The sequence below is a fragment of the Eucyclogobius newberryi genome, unplaced genomic scaffold, assembly GCF_026437365.1.
Source record: "Eucyclogobius newberryi isolate DKJ021-1_F unplaced genomic scaffold, fEucNew1.0.hap1 SCAF_18, whole genome shotgun sequence".
Classification (NCBI taxonomy): domain Eukaryota; kingdom Metazoa; phylum Chordata; class Actinopteri; order Gobiiformes; family Gobiidae; genus Eucyclogobius; species Eucyclogobius newberryi.
In genome coordinates, this window is record NW_027315812.1 from 15,031,615 (window position 1) to 15,043,685 (window position 12,071).

At 42.9% G+C, this 12,071-nt stretch overlaps 1 long non-coding RNA gene across 3 annotated transcripts in view; it reads right to left on the bottom strand.

The window, feature by feature from the left end:
* The window catches only part of LOC140364486 (uncharacterized), a 100,179-nt gene extending 88,524 nt beyond the window's left edge, over positions 1-11,655 (bottom strand). Inside the window, exons 1-3 of one of the 3 annotated variants that reach the window (XR_011927710.1) lie at positions 11,036-11,655; positions 9,858-9,954; positions 9,386-9,788 (exon numbers count right to left, since the gene is read on the bottom strand). This is a non-coding gene — a long non-coding RNA (uncharacterized lncRNA). Of the gene's footprint in view, positions 1-7,715; positions 9,789-9,857; positions 9,955-11,035 lie in introns of those variants that run through there. The other 2 variants (XR_011927709.1, XR_011927708.1) reach the window with 2 other exon arrangements.
* Positions 11,656-12,071: the final 416 nt, after the last annotated feature.

Below are 12,071 nucleotides of genomic sequence, written 5' to 3' on the forward strand. Positions count from 1 at the left end.
GTGCTTAATTGCTTTAAATGACTGATGATACATCCAGGCAGAAGGGCCTTGAGCTAGGGGCCACAACCAAGCACACAACAGATAGCTCTCCTGGACCAGGGTAGAAGCGTGTGTTCGTGATGAGATGTTGGGGATAGACACTGCTCTCACTCCTATACATGTGTGTGTGTGCGTGCGTGCGTGCGTGCGTGTGTGTGTGCGTGCGTGTGTGTTTATGTGCGTGCGTGTGTGTGTGTGTGCGCGTGTGTACGTGTGCGTGTTTGAGGGTCGCGGGCAGGGCTGGTCCTATCGACACCCAGTAACAGACTAAATTAAAGCAGTGATGAATTGTTGCTGTCATGACAGAGAGAGGGGAGACTCGCCGTCGTATTCCTCCTCTGATTAGGTGGGGGAAAGATACAGAATATTATTATCAATATGTAGCACTATATTTTCATTAGATTTTTCTCTCTCCTCTGGACAGCTTGATAGCAGGATGATTTTTCATTTCAAGAAAAGATTAAACATCTTTATGGCTATCCATGGTTAGATTTACTCTGTATTACAGCCTGGATGCTTATGACTATTTTAGTCAAAACTTTAAATTAAAATAGTGCAGAAGAAACATATGAATTTATAAAGTATAAGTCAATGCTCTTTCATCATGTTAATGCCCAGCAGTCCTGCGAATGTGCAAGCTTGTGGCTATTTACAGAGAGAAAGGTCCCTGTAGATTTGGGCTGAGGCTGTTGTTTGGTGTGAGCTGCTTTCAAAGGGTTGTCCTGTAGAAAGACCACAAGGCCCTTCATTTCATTTCAGCTGTTTTTACCTAAAGAAACACACATATAACAGACTTGTTTTATGCATATTCTGGTTTGAAGATTAATGAGGCATAAGTCCCGTCTTTTAAATGTGACAACTAACAGCAATGAAATTATGTTTTGAGAACTTTGTGTTTGAAGTTACCCTGGCAGTTTGGACTCCATTACTCCAGCCTGATCCACTTTAAACCAAGAGTGGGATTTTTCATCTACAACTCATCATATATTTTTTTAACAGGACTGTTTTCTTCTACTTTGTTTTAAATGGTTTGGGACTCAATTACACCAGAGAAACAGAACCTCTTAGCCAACGCTGCAGACTTTTGCTGTGTAATGAAATAATGAAATGTTCAGAGTATAATCATAATAATATTATTATTGCAGGACATCAGAACAGCCCGATTTGTCCTGTACATATTTTCTGTATCAGTGTTTTCACTGGAGACATTTCTTGGCAGTGTAGCTCAAAGATTGTTTACACTGGTGATACTAAAATCTCTTGGATGTGGTAGAAGCAGTCTATTTTAGGTGACCTATCCCGGCTATGTGGTAGTTGGGTGTTACTCACAGATCCTCCCATGGCGGAGCTGTGTTTTTGTATATATTGTTTTATCAGTGACCCATATCCTGTTTACCTGAGACAGGAGCTCAGTGCTGAAACTCCTTAAAAGTCGAAGCCAAAGGGGAACAAGTGGAGAAGCGCATCCAAACGTATACCACATGTTATCACCCACGTACACTCTGCAGCAGCCGCGGGGCGCCATGGTTACCTTGGAACTTTAACGTGGACCAGCTGGTGTACTTGGGTTGTGAAATTGCATTGCACTCGCGCACACACACACACACACACACACACACAGTGAGAGAGGATCAAAGGAGCTGGAGCCATGCACAGCAGCCCTCCTGCCCTTGGCTAAATGGACGACCAAACATTCCAGACTGTCCAGCTCAGTAATATCTGGCCCACAGCCTAATGAAGATGGACTGTGTTTATAATTCTCATGTTTGCTCTGATCACTAACATAATCCTTTCTCTATACAAAACAGTCTTCATTTAAGTGGGAGTGCAGAGGAAGAATTGAAGGCGTATGTTTGGATGAAATACAGCGTGCCTTGTGCCTCTCTCGGAACTCTTTGCATTTTCACACAGGCCATCACATGATCTCAAACAAAGAGCGGAGGCACCAGGGATGTTTTTCTGCTGCTTGAGACTTTGACACCTGCCTCGCTGCGGCAAATTGGAATGGCTCACTCTCAAATGAGATTTCTGCCCGCTGCATGGGGAGAGAAAAAAAGGTCACCCATTACAACTATTCTACATGATTCACAGAGTTATCACATCTCAGCTCGCCTACCTTCCCTTTAATTAGCTTTGGGGACCTGGGCAAGGTGGATGTCTGCTGCGTTTCAGTGTGTTTGTGCTTGTGTCTATCTCAAATACAGCCGCATTCTTTCTCACTCCCATTCTTCCTCTTTATCTGTTTGCACCAAAATTAAAATGTTGCCATGTCGCTTTTCAGGGATATAAGCTATTTCTTTAAAAGTTAATTTACTGACCCGTGAAACCTGCCCTTTTTAGTCAGCGCTGCGAGTTTGAGATTAGTGTTATCGCTAAGATGCATGCTCCTCCAGGGAAGATAATGCAAAAGCAGTTTTATTGCTCATGTGAATATGTGTCTTTGATTTTCAACTGCTAAATAAATGGCAAAGAGCTATTCTACTTATCATTCAAGGGCCTTCACACACGCCTTTGGATATGTTTAAGGGATTGGTCTCCTGTATTCTTAAGCCAGCACCCTTAAGAAACACAAGTAAACACAAGATTGGTGCTACGTAGCACGTTATAGCGGATTTAGTGGATGGAATGTGTGCTTTGCTTCTTATCTAATCTATGATGATTCTGCTTTTTGTCAAGATTTCTTTGCAGGTTTTTGCTTTGGTGATCATAAAAATTGCTCTTTCATCAAATTGGCTGCCTCTCTTGCTATACAAGTAACTAAAACAAATCACCACTGCCAAATAAAGTTGTAAATTTGCACTGTTTTAATACCTATTTCCTGTATATCATTTCATTGTTTTTTTTTCTTCTTTTTATTCACTTTTGTTTCCCTTTTTAGTTCCGTCGTGTGGTGATGTTTACTTTGTGGATGACCAGGTAAGTTCAGCCTCCCAGGAAGCAAGAAAGCCATGTGACTCAGGTAAAGGCTAAACATTTGAATCTAGTGTCTAGCACTCACGACCCACAGCAAGAAGGTTCTGGGTTCGATGCCCAGGCCTTTCTGTGTGGAGTTTGCATGTTTCTCCCTATGTCTGGTTGGGTTTCCTCCAGGCACATATGGGTCAAATGCAGATAAAGGTGATCCAGTAAGGTACATATTTAGATGACGTTATCACAAAGCCAATAATAACTAACTAATAACTATTCTCTGCGACGAGTTGGCTACTGTCCAGGGTGTATCCCGCCTAAGGCCCGAAGTCACTGGGATAGGCTCCAGTCACCCGCGACCCCGAAAGGGAACAAGCGGTAGAAAATGGATAGATGGATAATTACTATTCCATAGAAGTATCATAGCTATTTCAAACTGTTTTCATCATGGACTGGAGTATCACTACTTTTTCATTAAACACATCTCATCTATTTAAAGTTTAAAGGTGGAATATCCAACGTTATGCTTGCAAATTACAAAATGTACTTTTCCCCCCAGAGAGAATATTGTAAAAAGCCGACCACAGCACATTGTCTGCATCTAATAATATCATATTTTATTGATCCCGGAAGAAAGTGTTATGATCATCGTAGGTTCTTAAGTTGGATAACAAGAAAATGTTTATAATTCTGCAATAAGGTCACCACTGTGGCTATTTCATTTATTTAACTTAAAGCACTTTATGATTTTTATGGTGGGAGGGCCGCCACCTGCTTGTCTCCATAAACCAAAGCATTTTTTAGAGAAAAACTAAACTAAAACATGCTCCCTCTCTACAGAACTGAGCTTTAACTTGGCCTGATTGTGTCACCTGCCTGTCTGGAGATAGAGCTGTTTAATTCCTTACTGTGGAACATTCCAGACAAGTCAATAACATGTCTATAGAGGCATGCAGGTGGCAGTTACACAGTGCAAATTTGACTGGTTCAAACATACAAATATCTACTCAAACTCATCTGTATTCATTCTCTCTCTGTGATCATTTGGGGTTTAATTTGCATATATTCAAATGAAGGCCAGTCCAGGCTCTCACTGGCTCGTATAATGTAAGTATATGAGCATCAACACCAAAATGGTTTAATCAACTCTCAGAGGAAGACAAAGTTGCAGCCAGATTCAAACTTATGGAATCAATAGCAGCGTTACACTTAAGATGACAAAGTGCTGGACGCAGCTTGTGCAGGAAACACTGCCCCAGGGTGACGTTTGACTCCATGGATGGATTTGTGGATACTTAATGGCTGTGATTTTGGATGTGTGATAGATCCGTGCAAATCTGAATCCCACGGGCAGAGACTACCTATCCATAGTTGAAATATCTGCAGACGTGTGACGTGAATAGAAGTATGTAGCAGCATGTAGCAGCATTATTACACCTTATAATTTTTATATGTAGGGGCTTTGTGTAAAAGACCAATTCAAATCTAACTTGACGGGAGTTCACCCTGTAAGGAGCTAAAGTTAGGTCACATACTTTATTACAATTGATTGAACAGCCTGTGCTTTCTCACTTTATACATTTATTGATATCTTCATGTGAAAGTATTTCATGTGGTGAATGTTAAGAATGCCAAAAATTATTACTTTTCCATTTAATTGGAAGCAGAAATGTGAAAGTAATTTGTGTCAAAGGCCTTTTCTCCTATATACTCTGTTTGTTGAACCGATGTGTTAGACTGACACTAAGGGACCTTCACTTCAATCCCAGTGTCTATATGAGCTTAAGTGCAGGAGTAGTACAGAAGTATTGGTCTAAGTATAAATTTCCATTTGGGCTGCATGCCTGGCAATTACAGCAGCTTCCCTATCAGCATTGTCTAAAACTGTCTTCTCTTGCTGCGTGTCTACGAAAGCGTGAGCCAGCCTTATATTATTATTGCAGTCACTATGCCCACATCTGAAAACAAGGGCAATCTAAATCTGAGTTTGCTGAATCCAACACGCACACACTCCCACACAAAGGAGAAAACTCATCTCTCCTCCTTCCTTTATACACACATAATGCATTAAAATGGAAAACAGCCCGCACTAGCCCCGGCATTGAAGGGCGCCCTAATATTTGTTTTTCCCTCCCCCGTAGTGTCCTCATTGCCAATGACCAAATTCATAATAATCTCTGCCTCGGAGTCCAGCGCTGTGTTCAGAATGGGTAATCACCTGAGCAGTGGCTTCCTCCTTCCTCCTGACCATGACCAGCTGTACTTTTCTTCATCTGTTTTCCCACAGCCACGCTCTGGCCCCACTTTCTGCAGCCTGGCTATAGGCTGGATTGTCTCCATATAGGTCCAATAATTACAAGGACACATACCGACAATAAAAGAAGGCAATCATGTGGGCCGCCTTTGTGCTTAAATAACATACTTGTGGTTGTAAGGACTACATGCATGTGGCGAACTGTACCTTTGCTTCTTACCATAAGAAGCAATAAGAGCAACACTGCCGGGGGTCAGGGATACACACTGTGATGAGAATTATAGAGCAAGAGGGTTACAAGAACACAACCCTTACCCTCAAAATAAAGATATTTTTCACTTCCTGTGAACAACTATAGTATATACAGTATATAACTTTGTATCCAAAGAAATTTAAAAGAGTTAGCCAGAATTGCAATTTTTTAACAACATTTTAAAATGTGTTTATTTGGCAAAGATCTAAAAATAATGTTATGGTTGAAATTCGACTTGCATTGTGTTATGCAGTTAAGTTAACCTCCTTTAGCTTCCTTTCTTGTACTAATGAGACACATTTCTCTTTGGGGACAACAAAGTTGAATCTGACCTGAAACTGAGGCTGTGGGCTCAATCTCCCTCACCTCAAAATGTCTCAGAGTAAAATTCATGTCAGATCTGTGACTTATTGTCCTAAATGTACTGCATGTAAAATCCATATATGTTTTGACGTGCTTCAGACAGGACAGTCATTATGTTCTGTTTGTTCCTCTTTTGACCTCCTCCAGCTTAAAGGAAAAAAACATCTACAGAATGCTGACTGGCATTGTGTGTGTTTTTCACCATCCATTAACACTATGAATAATAAATACAATTTATTTTCATTTCTCGAGCATGACCCTAATGCCTATTGCTGGGCATTACAAAGGCATCAACAAACATCAAAACAAAGGCCTGTATCGATTCTTGTTTATTGTAGTGATTCATAATGTTGTTTGCATTGATCATGAAATAAAATAAAATCCAACATTTTTTTTATTTTTATTTTGCATGACAATACTTTAACCAAATCAGCTGGAGGGGGTTGGCGTTTTCAATTTGTCACTTTCAATTTATGCATGTTTTAAACCAAACCAATCCCTGCTGTCTTTGAATGAAAACAAGACTTGACAAATGACTTTTCTCCAACCAGACGTCCGCATGGCCCCCACAGATACAGACGCCAGATAAACACGCATTTCCCCTCACAGCCCATATACATATGAGCTACTAACGTATATGACTAGTCTTGATTAATCAATCGGCTAAAACAAATTTTTACAACCCCAATCCTCCGGGGGCGTTACCTGGGGCACTGTGCGGTTCTCCATAAATCATAAATCACACCATCTGATGATTGCTGCTGTGATGGCTCCGGTTCTTTCCCTTCATGCCTAATGCTATTCCCTCCCTCAAATGCTTAATAACAGTAATGATAATAATAATATGCACGTCAAGCCCCTGCTCATAAATACCAGGATCAATCTGCTTTGAGAGGAGACCACGTAATCAAACAGGAGGCGAGCGAGTCCTCTTCAAGTGTTTGTGCCCGTTTCACAGAGAAACCATGGGAATAAACAGACAACTGACCCCGCAACTTGCATGTTTTTCTCATTTGTATACATGTGTGATTGTGTTGCTGTGCGCATTTGTGTGTCCTCCCATTGTGCATGACTGATGACTCCAAGCGACTCTGACCCCCTCCATGCATATAAAAACAGCCTACCGCTTTAATATCCACATTTAATGACTAGCCCTAGCACAAGACCATTAGCGTAATGACATCACACTGCCCATGTCATGCACGCACACAGACACAGACACACACACACAGACACACACACACATTTGGCCAGCGAGCACACATGAAGCCATACCAACTCTTAACAGTGACATTGTCTTCTTTGACTAATGAACAATGAATTTGCAGTAACAGTGAAGTGTTTTTCATAGTTAGACTTGCTTGAATCCAGCGACATCTTTGTACTAAACTTTGTGGGAAAGCAGACGGCACTGTGTGTGTGTGTGTGTTTCCAGGGGGTGCATTGGTTGCGCTTTCATCTTAATTCAAGGACAGTTCTTAATCATGCAGAGTGAATACATGGAGACATTACAGGAACATATGCATTAACCTCTTGCATATTTACGTCATGGCACACACCGGGACACTGGAGAGCTGGCTACACACAGGCAATTTGTATTATTGAATAGCTGACACAGCAGGATTTCATAATCTATCGACAGTGTCAAAGCATCGTCATGCAAGGTGGTGGGCCTATTGATAAACACTGTATTGGTTTGTCATCCATGTTCTTTAATCTGGTCTGATGTAATTTAGGGTTTACAGTTAACCCAGGGCCCTTACTGATGACGTCATACACGCCCCAGGGATATGACACTAAGCAACAACTACCATTTGACAGGGCTTTGTTCATGTATTGCAAAACACACAGAGAAAAATACAGATAAAGTTTATTTTTATTGTGCTTTATTAACACAAAACATGTACAGTTTCTCAAAGGGTCCATATAAAACAGTTAAAATATACATTATTTAATTTTACACTAAACAACATGTATGTGGAATCATTTTTAACAGCGTTACAAGACGAACAGTAACTTTTTTGTAATGATGCGTGAATCCATATGAACTGAACAGAGCTAATTCGACGTACAATTAAAATATGGCGTTAAGAAAAGTCCTCCGCCAGCACAAGTGCAAGGATATGGCACAGCAGAAAACATAGTGAACGGTTCATAATTGGAATCAATGAGCTAATACAGTTGATATATACTGTACCTCTAGACACAATTCCCCCTTGGTGGCAATTAAAGCGAAATACCCAGGACCCTCATTTGCCCGCCCGCCGCACACACTTGCAAAAAATGCAAACGAACGCCATCCACATCATTGTTGTCGCTCCAATTAGAAATTTTAATATCCGGGTCCGCATTAATGGAGATTAATGGCCAATCGCCGTGGAGAATTCCGACGTCATCTATTATCATTCCAGCCTTAGATCCAGCTCGCTCTAATTACATCCTCAAAATGCCCTCCACTCCACAGCCCCCAACACACTAAGATCAATCAATAATTTTAATTTTCGGATGCCCGCCAACCCCTCTTCATCCCTCTAACCGTCCTCTTCTTTGGTCCCGTTATATTCCTTCTCGTCGCGCGTCGATTTGTCTCCAAAGAAAATCGAGTGCTGAAGGATAAAGGTTGATCGGGAATTAATTACCCGTCTTGTTTATGCTCCTCGGCGAATGCTTCGTTTTGTCCGTTTGGTGTACGTCCCTCCTCGTTTGCCTCGTATGTCTGCTATATCTTTCCTCTCTCGCCCTCTCCCTGTCTGCTGAATGGGGGCTGCTTTTTTTCTCATTCCACCTTCTTGCTACATAATTAGCATGCAGATATGCATCGCCTGATTCGCAAGTCAAATCGCTTTGCTTTGCTATTCCCTCGCTTCTCCATTTTTCGACTGGTCGTTCTTATTCAAATGTGGAGCTGGATTTGAATGCCCCCTCCCCTTGCACCCTTCTACCCCAAACACGGTTACGGTTTATGCAAACTGCCTTATGCCTTATCTACAGACGCCAGCCTTGTTCCATGTACATTGTTTTAACTGCCGACAGTTCCTTTTTATTTATGATCAGAACAAGGGAAATGTGCATATCTGAACTAAACTTTTTTTTTTTTTTCATGTTGTCCACATTCTAATGGCTTGAATATAATGCATCTCTCCTTTTTTTCTGTAAAAGCTGAACACAAAGATAGAAAAGAATATATTTGTATCCCCATAACATAAACAATCTGTCTCATCTGTCTCTGTACCCAACCCCTCCGTGTTTCTCTGTTGGTCTGCTGATGCAGGAAGGTGTTTGCTCAGCACATTTCAATATGAACATCATAATACTCTATCTAGCTGCCATCTGTCTGCTTGTCAGAAACCTACACAGGCCAGCAGTTTTTATTCCTGAACGTTCTGAGACAAAGACACATTAATTTTTTCTAAAGTCTAGAGAAAGGTGATTGAGACTTGCTGTGACATATATTGTTGTTGTCAATAGAAAATAACAGATATACCAGAGAAGTCAATATTTGACCTTTGCCACATTACTTCAATAAAAGACCAGACCCAACCATTACAATCACTTCTCTATGTATTTACATTTTGTCTTTAGTACACAAAATTCACCCAAAAGCGTATACTTTGACTAAGCAATGTTGTCATTTTAATCCTGATATAAAGCCTAACTGGACAGGACATGAAACCACACTGTAACCTGCTAACTCGGCTCAGTGTTTTCCCCATTTCCTGTATGTACACATGCTGCAACAAGTGTTTAGACACGGGGGAGTTTCCTGTGCATAGTCATGTGTTGGTATCGTTGGCACCAGGCCAGCTCTGCCATCTGTCTCCTCTCCCTGTGCTTCCTCCTCCCTTTCCTCCCGCACCAAGCCAATCTGCTCTACTTTTGCTGTCATTATGTGTCTGCCATCCTTGTGGCATATCAGAGGCAGGCACCAGGCAACCTTTACCCCGCTCTCTCCTCCTCCTCCTCCTCCTCCTCCTCCTCCTCCTCCTCCTCCTCCTCCTCCTCCTCCTCCTCCTCCTCCTCCTCCTCCTCCTCCTCCTCCACACGCCCCTCTCTTCACGCCCCTCTTTCCGCGCCCACTTTGCCACGGAGTTCTCCAAAGGGTCCAGGTGGCATCTTGCCCCTCTCTCATAGATGAAGGCTGGATGAAAAACAAAGACGCACAAAGAAAGGAGAAAAAGACTTTAAAAATTAAGGATATTATCCAATCCGATCTTCTTCTGGATGGCTAAGACAAACTACTGGAGCACTGTGGAACTTCCCTGACTTGTGTTACCAAAGGGACCCTGGCACATCTGCACTGCCCACTAACCCAGACACTCTCTCTAACTTGTGCATGTAGATCAGTAGAGCTCTCTGCCACCTCACCCGCCAGCTGCCTCGAAAGAACTGGGATACCGTGGGATCTACCACTCACACTACTCAGCAGACACACGCCGGATCTACTATGCACATGCACTCGCCGGTCGTTTGAGGCTGCAGGAAAGTGAATAATCAATTAAGTATTGATTTCTTGTAAGATTTTGTAAATTTCAAAGGCAAAGACAAAGAGGGTAGCTTAGGAAGCGCTGCCGCCAGCGAGAGGAGTCGCAAATTAGTCAATAAAGAAACGGGGGAGTAAACGAAGGTGAGCGAACGAAGTCGCTGCTATTGCAATATGCGTTTGTTTTGTTCCGATCGCTCTATTGTTTCTAAATGCTGCTCCAGATGAATTAATGCTGAATGCGACAATCGTTTACAACGGATGGCAAATGGGCGAGCGAGGGTTAAAAGTGAAAGCTGTTGGAGGAGAGAGAGAATGACTGGAGGACTTGGTAATTAGGCAGCCGGCAAAACACACCTCATCAGTATGCGGAGTATGCAAATGGACCTGCTGGCTCTTTCTCTGTGACATGGATCAGAAGGCAAGAGCTGCGGCGAAGAATTAAGAGCTATTATTCTACCCGAAGAGAAGCTGATGTATGCAAACGAGGGAGACGGGAGGGGAAGGGGTTGAGCAAAGAATGCTCTGTAACCACAGAGATGCGTATACAATGGACTGTACTGCTTAGGAGAGTCAAATACAATCACATAAATACAGCTTCATTCTCTTTTGCCCGTTGGAACTCTTCTACGTTGGCGCTGGAAATGGCAAACGAGAAAACGACAATCTGGCATGCAGCTTTGTTCGCTATTACACCTATCTGTGCATGTTGATAGGCTGCTTCATGGATAATAATTACCTTTTGGAATATTGAATCGCAAAACAAGCCTCGGAACGAACGAACAGGATGAAAGGACAAAAAAAGAGCGAAGGTATGCAAAGGCGCTAATGATATTCAGAGCGCTGACTGTGTGTCATCTGCATGATGACAACGACCAATTATAATGAACCATTGGCTCTCCGCCACAGATAAGTAGGAGAGAGAAGGATCTGGGCAAAGAGGTGGGGGAAGCATCAAGAACTTCCTCGTACCTTTCTTGTTAATTTGCCGCTGATATTTGCAGATTCGGCGTTGCGAGGATTTACAGTAACAACGCAGGTTGGAAAAAATATGACACCCCTTCGTTCCATTGTCCATCAATGGGAAATAAGGCCACAGAAGATGACGGAATCCCTCCATGTAGCATGTATGGCTGCCAAAGCTGTTATTCCATCGCCATGACGTTGCACTGGGCTATGGTTGTGGTGGCACTCGCTCCTGTGCCAGCCATCCTCTGACTAGCTTAAGAACATGGTGGGAAACCCCGACATACACAAGCATGTACACACACATCAGCATTTTACTCAGAGCCGCCCTCTGCCTTTCCACATCTCACTACAAAATGCCTCCCTATCACCGTTTTGCATATTCGCATTGTGCCCCGCCTGCCGCTAAGGACTAAACAGGCATATGCAAAACAGTCTGGTAGCCACTTACATAGCAATGAGAAGCACAGTGTGAGGTGTCGAGGGGCGGGTGCTAAACAGGGGGTAAAACATGACGAGAGGAGGAAGACAAGAAGGCGGGGGGCGCCAGGGCCACAGGGGAGCTTGTTGGCACTAAAAAGAGGGCACGTGCCGTCATACCACTCCTACCGCGCCACGACAAAGAGAGGCGGGCGTGGGAACCAGCGACAAGACAGGGGGGACTAAGGGGAGGGACTAGGCCATGTTGGCACTAAAAGGGGGCACGTGTTGAGGGGAAGAGGGGGAGTGGCGGTGTGGGGTTTAGAAGCCAGGCGCTGAGTGCAGACAGGTGGGTATCTAAGATCAAGGGCTTTCCCACCATGAGAACC